General features: G+C 49.0%; 17 non-coding genes across 17 annotated transcripts; all 17 read left to right on the forward strand.

Annotated features, from left to right (window-relative positions):
* Positions 1-22: 22 nt before the first annotated feature.
* On the forward strand, positions 23-95 carry Trnaf-gaa (transfer RNA phenylalanine (anticodon GAA)). The gene has a single exon. It is a non-coding gene; the product is annotated as a tRNA-Phe (tRNA).
* A 539-nt stretch (positions 96-634) lies between these two features.
* On the forward strand, positions 635-707 carry Trnak-uuu (transfer RNA lysine (anticodon UUU)). The gene has a single exon. It is a non-coding gene; the product is annotated as a tRNA-Lys (tRNA).
* A 138-nt stretch (positions 708-845) lies between these two features.
* On the forward strand, positions 846-927 carry Trnas-cga (transfer RNA serine (anticodon CGA)). The gene has a single exon. It is a non-coding gene; the product is annotated as a tRNA-Ser (tRNA).
* A 691-nt stretch (positions 928-1,618) lies between these two features.
* On the forward strand, positions 1,619-1,700 carry Trnas-uga (transfer RNA serine (anticodon UGA)). Its single transcript has one exon. It is a non-coding gene; the product is annotated as a tRNA-Ser (tRNA).
* Positions 1,701-2,311: 611 nt separating this feature from the next.
* Positions 2,312-2,384, forward strand: Trnaf-gaa (transfer RNA phenylalanine (anticodon GAA)). The gene has a single exon. It is a non-coding gene; the product is annotated as a tRNA-Phe (tRNA).
* A 539-nt stretch (positions 2,385-2,923) lies between these two features.
* Positions 2,924-2,996, forward strand: Trnak-uuu (transfer RNA lysine (anticodon UUU)). Its single transcript has one exon. It is a non-coding gene; the product is annotated as a tRNA-Lys (tRNA).
* Positions 2,997-3,134: 138 nt separating this feature from the next.
* Trnas-cga (transfer RNA serine (anticodon CGA)) lies at positions 3,135-3,216 on the forward strand. Its single transcript has one exon. It is a non-coding gene; the product is annotated as a tRNA-Ser (tRNA).
* A 691-nt stretch (positions 3,217-3,907) lies between these two features.
* On the forward strand, positions 3,908-3,989 carry Trnas-uga (transfer RNA serine (anticodon UGA)). The gene has a single exon. It is a non-coding gene; the product is annotated as a tRNA-Ser (tRNA).
* A 611-nt stretch (positions 3,990-4,600) lies between these two features.
* Trnaf-gaa (transfer RNA phenylalanine (anticodon GAA)) lies at positions 4,601-4,673 on the forward strand. The gene has a single exon. It is a non-coding gene; the product is annotated as a tRNA-Phe (tRNA).
* Positions 4,674-5,212: 539 nt separating this feature from the next.
* On the forward strand, positions 5,213-5,285 carry Trnak-uuu (transfer RNA lysine (anticodon UUU)). The gene has a single exon. It is a non-coding gene; the product is annotated as a tRNA-Lys (tRNA).
* A 138-nt stretch (positions 5,286-5,423) lies between these two features.
* Trnas-cga (transfer RNA serine (anticodon CGA)) lies at positions 5,424-5,505 on the forward strand. The gene has a single exon. It is a non-coding gene; the product is annotated as a tRNA-Ser (tRNA).
* A 694-nt stretch (positions 5,506-6,199) lies between these two features.
* Trnas-uga (transfer RNA serine (anticodon UGA)) lies at positions 6,200-6,281 on the forward strand. Its single transcript has one exon. It is a non-coding gene; the product is annotated as a tRNA-Ser (tRNA).
* Positions 6,282-6,892: 611 nt separating this feature from the next.
* Trnaf-gaa (transfer RNA phenylalanine (anticodon GAA)) lies at positions 6,893-6,965 on the forward strand. Its single transcript has one exon. It is a non-coding gene; the product is annotated as a tRNA-Phe (tRNA).
* A 539-nt stretch (positions 6,966-7,504) lies between these two features.
* Positions 7,505-7,577, forward strand: Trnak-uuu (transfer RNA lysine (anticodon UUU)). The gene has a single exon. It is a non-coding gene; the product is annotated as a tRNA-Lys (tRNA).
* Positions 7,578-7,715: 138 nt separating this feature from the next.
* On the forward strand, positions 7,716-7,797 carry Trnas-cga (transfer RNA serine (anticodon CGA)). Its single transcript has one exon. It is a non-coding gene; the product is annotated as a tRNA-Ser (tRNA).
* Positions 7,798-8,491: 694 nt separating this feature from the next.
* On the forward strand, positions 8,492-8,573 carry Trnas-uga (transfer RNA serine (anticodon UGA)). The gene has a single exon. It is a non-coding gene; the product is annotated as a tRNA-Ser (tRNA).
* Positions 8,574-9,184: 611 nt separating this feature from the next.
* Trnaf-gaa (transfer RNA phenylalanine (anticodon GAA)) lies at positions 9,185-9,257 on the forward strand. The gene has a single exon. It is a non-coding gene; the product is annotated as a tRNA-Phe (tRNA).
* Positions 9,258-9,688: the final 431 nt, after the last annotated feature.

Below are 9,688 nucleotides of genomic sequence, written 5' to 3' on the forward strand. Positions count from 1 at the left end.
CAAAAGGCAACCTTCGCCGTCAGCCGAAATAGCTCAGTTGGGAGAGCGTTAGACTGAAGATCTAAAGGTCCCTGGTTCGATCCCGGGTTTCGGCAGGTACTCGTTTTGATGCGACGCCAATGGAATTACTCTGCGTTTGTGATAATGCAACTACCGCTGACAACAAAAATGACTCTCTCCTGTAGCTGTTCTGGTTGTCTATTGCATGCCACAAGAGGAACTTACTAGATAACTAACTCCCTTAGAAGCAAAAGAATTAAAAATATCCTACCGACTGCATTCCTTTTTCTGTGTCAGGTGGTGAAGAACGTCTTCAACGGAACCGTGAAATGAGCGAAAGCGTGGGAAACATTGCATTCGAAATGCTTGTGAATTTTCCAATTGCCCAGTGAGTGTCGACAAAACACGTAAATTCTCTGCTCCAACGTATGAGACGTAACAACTGGTGCAATTTGTTGTTGCATCGTGTGTCAGCAGTCTTCGATAGTGTGTTACGGGCTTAGCGCGATAAGTTTGTAGACAGCATTTAGGCGACGTTTTATTAGTAACGGCCCCATGCAGCGATTGCACAACAGTAAAGGACATGAGTCAATGTATAGTTGTGCATCGTAGGAGATTTTGCAGCCTTGTGTGAGCCCGGATAGCTCAGTCGGTAGAGCATTAGGCTTTTAACCTAAGGGTCCAGGGTTCAAGTCCCTGTCCGGGCGGAAATTTTAATACTTTGGTAGCGATTCGTCTGGTAGCGGTGGAAACGCTACGGAAAATAATGCAGCTACGCCGTTTTCTGACACCACAGCGTTTTATACGGTAGCAGTTGCATGTGTCGGGAGAACACCGCGCTAACGGCAGTCGTGGCCGAGTGGTTAAGGCGTCTGACTCGAAATCAGATTCCCTCTGGGAGCGTAGGTTCGAATCCTACCGGCTGCGTGCGATTTTGCGTAAAGAGGAGCAAACGTTTTCGCACACATGTGACATGCGTGGGCGAATGCGGGTGCAACCAGTGACGCCATTCTCAACAAGACGAAAATTTCCGTTTTAAGAATACTGAGTTTTCGCGACGACCGCTGCTTACTGTGCCTATCGGTTCACCTCGCACTGACGCTGGGACTGCAGAAAGCCGTCGCTGAGATGGTGAGTACACAGATGTGCTCGAAAATTTCATTTTCTTTTTAAGAATCGCAATTTCAATCATTCGAGTGCGGCAAAAGCAGTAGTGCAGCGTTTTTTTTTTTTTTTTTCTTTTCTTAAGATCTCGCAGCTGCTTGGAGGTATGTCCATCGTTTTAAGACGACAGAAAACTAGCGTCAGCGGTGCGTCAGTGGGAAGTCGGTGAAGTCGCCATTGGAGCCATAAGCCAGCAATTACGACATGCGAAACACTCGCACACCACGCAGCTGTACGATAATGCTCGTGCGTGGGCCCGCATAGCTGAGTCGGTAGAGCGTTAGGTTTTCAACCGAAGGGTCCTGGGTTCAAGTCCCTGTCTGGGCGAAAATTAGTACACTTTCGTAACGGCTAATGGAAACCCTACAGCAAAGAGTGAGGCCACGCCGTTTTCTGCCATCAGATTGCTTCTAAAGATGGCGGTTTGACTTGTCGGGAGTCGCTTCCGCCACCGGCAGTCGTGGCCGAGTGGTTAAGGCGTCTGACTTGAAATCAGATTCCCTCTGGGAGCGTAGGTTCGAGTCCTGCCGACTGCGAAAATTTTCTCGCTCTCAAAAGGCGGACGTTGAGCTGCATCCTAGCAGTTGCGTCACTACTAAACACGTGGGTCACCAGCAATGTGCAGTGTTATTTGATCGAGGGCGCAGCGTTACAGTCGCGCCCAGAAGCCGCAGCTCATCTCCTCGTCTCACAGCCGTCCACCAGGTGTTAGTACAAGTGTCGCCTCACTGGGCAGTGCAGATGTGTCCATTTTAGCTTGCAGACGATGACGTGTAGCAATTTATGAGCTAACGCAAGTCGAATGTTTTACCATGTGTATCTGCTAGATACTGCCTCTCATATGGTGGAGAGGCTCACTCCTTCTTGTGTCTCGTTCTCTGCACACGAGTTGCCCCTGGCATCGATATAGCACGGGTTTTCTAGCGTCAGCGTGGCGTCACGTCAAGTCAGCGAATTCAATATCACACGAATCGAGTCGACATGTTTGCTTGTTACGATGACGGAAGCTGAAGAAATGTGTGTGGAACTTCACTGCATCGGCTGCTCGCCCTTCAGCGTCCCTGTGTCTTATCAGACGAAGGTGACTGTGAAATTGGCAACGAGGCAGAAGTGAACGAACACATGCAAAAGGCAACCTTCGCCGTCAGCCGAAATAGCTCAGTTGGGAGAGCGTTAGACTGAAGATCTAAAGGTCCCTGGTTCGATCCCGGGTTTCGGCAGGTACTCGTTTTGATGCGACGCCAATGGAATTACTCTGCGTTTGTGATAATGCAACTACCGCTGACAACAAAAATGACTCTCTCCTGTAGCTGTTCTGGTTGTCTATTGCATGCCACAAGAGGAACTTACTAGATAACTAACTCCCTTAGAAGCAAAAGAATTAAAAATATCCTACCGACTGCATTCCTTTTTCTGTGTCAGGTGGTGAAGAACGTCTTCAACGGAACCGTGAAATGAGCGAAAGCGTGGGAAACATTGCATTCGAAATGCTTGTGAATTTTCCAATTGCCCAGTGAGTGTCGACAAAACACGTAAATTCTCTGCTCCAACGTATGAGACGTAACAACTGGTGCAATTTGTTGTTGCATCGTGTGTCAGCAGTCTTCGATAGTGTGTTACGGGCTTAGCGCGATAAGTTTGTAGACAGCATTTAGGCGACGTTTTATTAGTAACGGCCCCATGCAGCGATTGCACAACAGTAAAGGACATGAGTCAATGTATAGTTGTGCATCGTAGGAGATTTTGCAGCCTTGTGTGAGCCCGGATAGCTCAGTCGGTAGAGCATTAGGCTTTTAACCTAAGGGTCCAGGGTTCAAGTCCCTGTCCGGGCGGAAATTTTAATACTTTGGTAGCGATTCGTCTGGTAGCGGTGGAAACGCTACGGAAAATAATGCAGCTACGCCGTTTTCTGACACCACAGCGTTTTATACGGTAGCAGTTGCATGTGTCGGGAGAACACCGCGCTAACGGCAGTCGTGGCCGAGTGGTTAAGGCGTCTGACTCGAAATCAGATTCCCTCTGGGAGCGTAGGTTCGAATCCTACCGGCTGCGTGCGATTTTGCGTAAAGAGGAGCAAACGTTTTCGCACACATGTGACATGCGTGGGCGAATGCGGGTGCAACCAGTGACGCCATTCTCAACAAGACGAAAATTTCCGTTTTAAGAATACTGAGTTTTCGCGACGACCGCTGCTTACTGTGCCTATCGGTTCACCTCGCACTGACGCTGGGACTGCAGAAAGCCGTCGCTGAGATGGTGAGTACACAGATGTGCTCGAAAATTTCATTTTCTTTTTAAGAATCGCAATTTCAATCATTCGAGTGCGGCAAAAGCAGTAGTGCAGCGTTTTTTTTTTTTTTTTTCTTTTCTTAAGATCTCGCAGCTGCTTGGAGGTATGTCCATCGTTTTAAGACGACAGAAAACTAGCGTCAGCGGTGCGTCAGTGGGAAGTCGGTGAAGTCGCCATTGGAGCCATAAGCCAGCAATTACGACATGCGAAACACTCGCACACCACGCAGCTGTACGATAATGCTCGTGCGTGGGCCCGCATAGCTGAGTCGGTAGAGCGTTAGGTTTTCAACCGAAGGGTCCTGGGTTCAAGTCCCTGTCTGGGCGAAAATTAGTACACTTTCGTAACGGCTAATGGAAACCCTACAGCAAAGAGTGAGGCCACGCCGTTTTCTGCCATCAGATTGCTTCTAAAGATGGCGGTTTGACTTGTCGGGAGTCGCTTCCGCCACCGGCAGTCGTGGCCGAGTGGTTAAGGCGTCTGACTTGAAATCAGATTCCCTCTGGGAGCGTAGGTTCGAGTCCTGCCGACTGCGAAAATTTTCTCGCTCTCAAAAGGCGGACGTTGAGCTGCATCCTAGCAGTTGCGTCACTACTAAACACGTGGGTCACCAGCAATGTGCAGTGTTATTTGATCGAGGGCGCAGCGTTACAGTCGCGCCCAGAAGCCGCAGCTCATCTCCTCGTCTCACAGCCGTCCACCAGGTGTTAGTACAAGTGTCGCCTCACTGGGCAGTGCAGATGTGTCCATTTTAGCTTGCAGACGATGACGTGTAGCAATTTATGAGCTAACGCAAGTCGAATGTTTTACCATGTGTATCTGCTAGATACTGCCTCTCATATGGTGGAGAGGCTCACTCCTTCTTGTGTCTCGTTCTCTGCACACGAGTTGCCCCTGGCATCGATATAGCACGGGTTTTCTAGCGTCAGCGTGGCGTCACGTCAAGTCAGCGAATTCAATATCACACGAATCGAGTCGACATGTTTGCTTGTTACGATGACGGAAGCTGAAGAAATGTGTGTGGAACTTCACTGCATCGGCTGCTCGCCCTTCAGCGTCCCTGTGTCTTATCAGACGAAGGTGACTGTGAAATTGGCAACGAGGCAGAAGTGAACGAACACATGCAAATGGCAACCTTCGCCGTCAGCCGAAATAGCTCAGTTGGGAGAGCGTTAGACTGAAGATCTAAAGGTCCCTGGTTCGATCCCGGGTTTCGGCAGGTACTCGTTTTGATGCGACGCCAATGGAATTACTCTGCGTTTGTGATAATGCAACTACCGCTGACAACAAAAATGACTCTCTCCTGTAGCTGTTCTGGTTGTCTATTGCATGCCACAAGAGGAACTTACTAGATAACTAACTCCCTTAGAAGCAAAAGAATTAAAAATATCCTACCGACTGCATTCCTTTTTCTGTGTCAGGTGGTGAAGAACGTCTTCAACGGAACCGTGAAATGAGCGAAAGCGTGGGAAACATTGCATTCGAAATGCTTGTGAATTTTCCAATTGCCCAGTGAGTGTCGACAAAACACGTAAATTCTCTGCTCCAACGTATGAGACGTAACAACTGGTGCAATTTGTTGTTGCATCGTGTGTCAGCAGTCTTCGATAGTGTGTTACGGGCTTAGCGCGATAAGTTTGTAGACAGCATTTAGGCGACGTTTTATTAGTAACGGCCCCATGCAGCGATTGCACAACAGTAAAGGACATGAGTCAATGTATAGTTGTGCATCGTAGGAGATTTTGCAGCCTTGTGTGAGCCCGGATAGCTCAGTCGGTAGAGCATTAGGCTTTTAACCTAAGGGTCCAGGGTTCAAGTCCCTGTCCGGGCGGAAATTTTAATACTTTGGTAGCGATTCGTCTGGTAGCGGTGGAAACGCTACGGAAAATAATGCAGCTACGCCGTTTTCTGACACCACAGCGTTTTATACGGTAGCAGTTGCATGTGTCGGGAGAACACCGCGCTAACGGCAGTCGTGGCCGAGTGGTTAAGGCGTCTGACTCGAAATCAGATTCCCTCTGGGAGCGTAGGTTCGAATCCTACCGGCTGCGTGCGATTTTGCGTAAAGAGGAGCAAACGTTTTCGCACACATTTGACATGCGTGGGCGAATGCGGGTGCAACCAGTGACGCCATTCTCAACAAGACGAAAATTTCCGTTTTAAGAATACTGAGTTTTCGCGACGACCGCTGCTTACTGTGCCTATCGGTTCACCTCGCACTGACGCTGGGACTGCAGAAAGCCGTCGCTGAGATGGTGAGTACACAGATGTGCTCGAAAATTTCATTTTCTTTTTAAGAATCGCAATTTCAATCATTCGAGTGCGGCAAAAGCAGTAGTGCAGCGTTTTTTTTTGTTTTTTTTTTCTTTTCTTAAGATCTCGCAGCTGCTTGGAGGTATGTCCATCGTTTTAAGACGACAGAAAACTAGCGTCAGCGGTGCGTCAGTGGGAAGTCGGTGAAGTCGCCATTGGAGCCATAAGCCAGCAATTACGACATGCGAAACACTCGCACACCACGCAGCTGTACGATAATGCTCGTGCGTGGTCCCGCATAGCTGAGTCGGTAGAGCGTTAGGTTTTCAACCGAAGGGTCCTGGGTTCAAGTCCCTGTCTGGGCGAAAATTAGTACACTTTCGTAACGGCTAATGGAAACCCTACAGCAAAGAGTGAGGCCACGCCGTTTTCTGCCATCAGATTGCTTCTAAAGATGGCGGTTTGACTTGTCGGGAGTCGCTTCCGCCACCGGCAGTCGTGGCCGAGTGGTTAAGGCGTCTGACTTGAAATCAGATTCCCTCTGGGAGCGTAGGTTCGAGTCCTGCCGACTGCGAAAATTTTCTCGCTCTCAAAAGGCGGACGTTGAGCTGCATCCTAGCAGTTGCGTCACTACTAAACACGTGGGTCACCAGCAATGTGCAGTGTTATTTGATCGAGGGCGCAGCGTTACAGTCGCGCCCAGAAGCCGCAGCTCATCTCCTCGTCTCACAGCCGTCCACCAGGTGTTAGTACAAGTGTCGCCTCACTGGGCAGTGCAGATGTGTCCATTTTAGCTTGCAGACGATGACGTGTAGCAATTTATGAGCTAACGCAAGTCGAATGTTTTACCATGTGTATCTGCTAGATACTGCCTCTCATATGGTGGAGAGGCTCACTCCTTCTTGTGTCTCGTTCTCTGCACACGAGTTGCCCCTGGCATCGATATAGCACGGGTTTTCTAGCGTCAGCGTGGCGTCACGTCAAGTCAGCGAATTCAATATCACACGAATCGAGTCGACATGTTTGCTTGTTACGATGACGGAAGCTGAAGAAATGTGTGTGGAACTTCACTGCATCGGCTGCTCGCCCTTCAGCGTCCCTGTGTCTTATCAGACGAAGGTGACTGTGAAATTGGCAACGAGGCAGAAGTGAACGAACACATGCAAATGGCAACCTTCGCCGTCAGCCGAAATAGCTCAGTTGGGAGAGCGTTAGACTGAAGATCTAAAGGTCCCTGGTTCGATCCCGGGTTTCGGCAGGTACTCGTTTTGATGCGACGCCAATGGAATTACTCTGCGTTTGTGATAATGCAACTACCGCTGACAACAAAAATGACTCTCTCCTGTAGCTGTTCTGGTTGTCTATTGCATGCCACAAGAGGAACTTACTAGATAACTAACTCCCTTAGAAGCAAAAGAATTAAAAATATCCTACCGACTGCATTCCTTTTTCTGTGTCAGGTGGTGAAGAACGTCTTCAACGGAACCGTGAAATGAGCGAAAGCGTGGGAAACATTGCATTCGAAATGCTTGTGAATTTTCCAATTGCCCAGTGAGTGTCGACAAAACACGTAAATTCTCTGCTCCAACGTATGAGACGTAACAACTGGTGCAATTTGTTGTTGCATCGTGTGTCAGCAGTCTTCGATAGTGTGTTACGGGCTTAGCGCGATAAGTTTGTAGACAGCATTTAGGCGACGTTTTATTAGTAACGGCCCCATGCAGCGATTGCACAACAGTAAAGGACATGAGTCAATGTATAGTTGTGCATCGTAGGAGATTTTGCAGCCTTGTGTGAGCCCGGATAGCTCAGTCGGTAGAGCATTAGGCTTTTAACCTAAGGGTCCAGGGTTCAAGTCCCTGTCCGGGCGGAAATTTTAATACTTTGGTAGCGATTCGTCTGGTAGCGGTGGAAACGCTACGGAAAATAATGCAGCTACGCCGTTTTCTGACACCACAGCGTTTTATACGGTAGCAGTTGCATGTGTCGGGAGAACACCGCGCTAACGGCAGTCGTGGCCGAGTGGTTAAGGCGTCTGACTCGAAATCAGATTCCCTCTGGGAGCGTAGGTTCGAATCCTACCGGCTGCGTGCGATTTTGCGTAAAGAGGAGCAAACGTTTTCGCACACATGTGACATGCGTGGGCGAATGCGGGTGCAACCAGTGACGCCATTCTCAACAAGACGAAAATTTCCGTTTTAAGAATACTGAGTTTTCGCGACGACCGCTGCTTACTGTGCCTATCGGTTCACCTCGCACTGACGCTGGGACTGCAGAAAGCCGTCGCTGAGATGGTGAGTACACAGATGTGCTCGAAAATTTCATTTTCTTTTTAAGAATCGCAATTTCAATCATTCGAGTGCGGCAAAAGCAGTAGTGCAGCGTTTTTTTTTGTTTTTTTTTTCTTTTCTTAAGATCTCGCAGCTGCTTGGAGGTATGTCCATCGTTTTAAGACGACAGAAAACTAGCGTCAGCGGTGCGTCAGTGGGAAGTCGGTGAAGTCGCCATTGGAGCCATAAGCCAGCAATTACGACATGCGAAACACTCGCACACCACGCAGCTGTACGATAATGCTCGTGCGTGGGCCCGCATAGCTGAGTCGGTAGAGCGTTAGGTTTTCAACCGAAGGGTCCTGGGTTCAAGTCCCTGTCTGGGCGAAAATTAGTACACTTTCGTAACGGCTAATGGAAACCCTACAGCAAAGAGTGAGGCCACGCCGTTTTCTGCCATCAGATTGCTTCTAAAGATGGCGGTTTGACTTGTCGGGAGTCGCTTCCGCCACCGGCAGTCGTGGCCGAGTGGTTAAGGCGTCTGACTTGAAATCAGATTCCCTCTGGGAGCGTAGGTTCGAGTCCTGCCGACTGCGAAAATTTTCTCGCTCTCAAAAGGCGGACGTTGAGCTGCATCCTAGCAGTTGCGTCACTACTAAACACGTGGGTCACCAGCAATGTGCAGTGTTATTTGATCGAGGGCGCAGCGTTACAGTCGCGCCCAGAAGCCGCAGCTCATCTCCTCGTCTCACAGCCGTCCACCAGGTGTTAGTACAAGTGTCGCCTCACTGGGCAGTGCAGATGTGTCCATTTTAGCTTGCAGACGATGACGTGTAGCAATTTATGAGCTAACGCAAGTCGAATGTTTTACCATGTGTATCTGCTAGATACTGCCTCTCATATGGTGGAGAGGCTCACTCCTTCTTGTGTCTCGTTCTCTGCACACGAGTTGCCCCTGGCATCGATATAGCACGGGTTTTCTAGCGTCAGCGTGGCGTCACGTCAAGTCAGCGAATTCAATATCACACGAATCGAGTCGACATGTTTGCTTGTTACGATGACGGAAGCTGAAGAAATGTGTGTGGAACTTCACTGCATCGGCTGCTCGCCCTTCAGCGTCCCTGTGTCTTATCAGACGAAGGTGACTGTGAAATTGGCAACGAGGCAGAAGTGAACGAACACATGCAAATGGCAACCTTCGCCGTCAGCCGAAATAGCTCAGTTGGGAGAGCGTTAGACTGAAGATCTAAAGGTCCCTGGTTCGATCCCGGGTTTCGGCAGGTACTCGTTTTGATGCGACGCCAATGGAATTACTCTGCGTTTGTGATAATGCAACTACCGCTGACAACAAAAATGACTCTCTCCTGTAGCTGTTCTGGTTGTCTATTGCATGCCACAAGAGGAACTTACTAGATAACTAACTCCCTTAGAAGCAAAAGAATTAAAAATATCCTACCGACTGCATTCCTTTTTCTGTGTCAGGTGGTGAAGAACGTCTTCAACGGAACCGTGAAATGAGCGAAAGCGTGGGAAACATTGCATTCGAAATGCTTGTGAATTTTCCAATTGCCCAGTGAGTGTCGACAAAACACGTAAATTCTCTGCTCCAACGTATGAGACGTAACAACTGGTGCAATTTGTTGTTGCATCGTGTGTCAGCAGTCTTCGATAGTGTGTTACGGGCTTAGCGCGATAAGTTTGTAGACAGCAT

The sequence above is a fragment of the Schistocerca cancellata genome, unplaced genomic scaffold (assembly GCF_023864275.1).
Source record: "Schistocerca cancellata isolate TAMUIC-IGC-003103 unplaced genomic scaffold, iqSchCanc2.1 HiC_scaffold_332, whole genome shotgun sequence".
Taxonomy (NCBI): domain Eukaryota; kingdom Metazoa; phylum Arthropoda; class Insecta; order Orthoptera; family Acrididae; genus Schistocerca; species Schistocerca cancellata.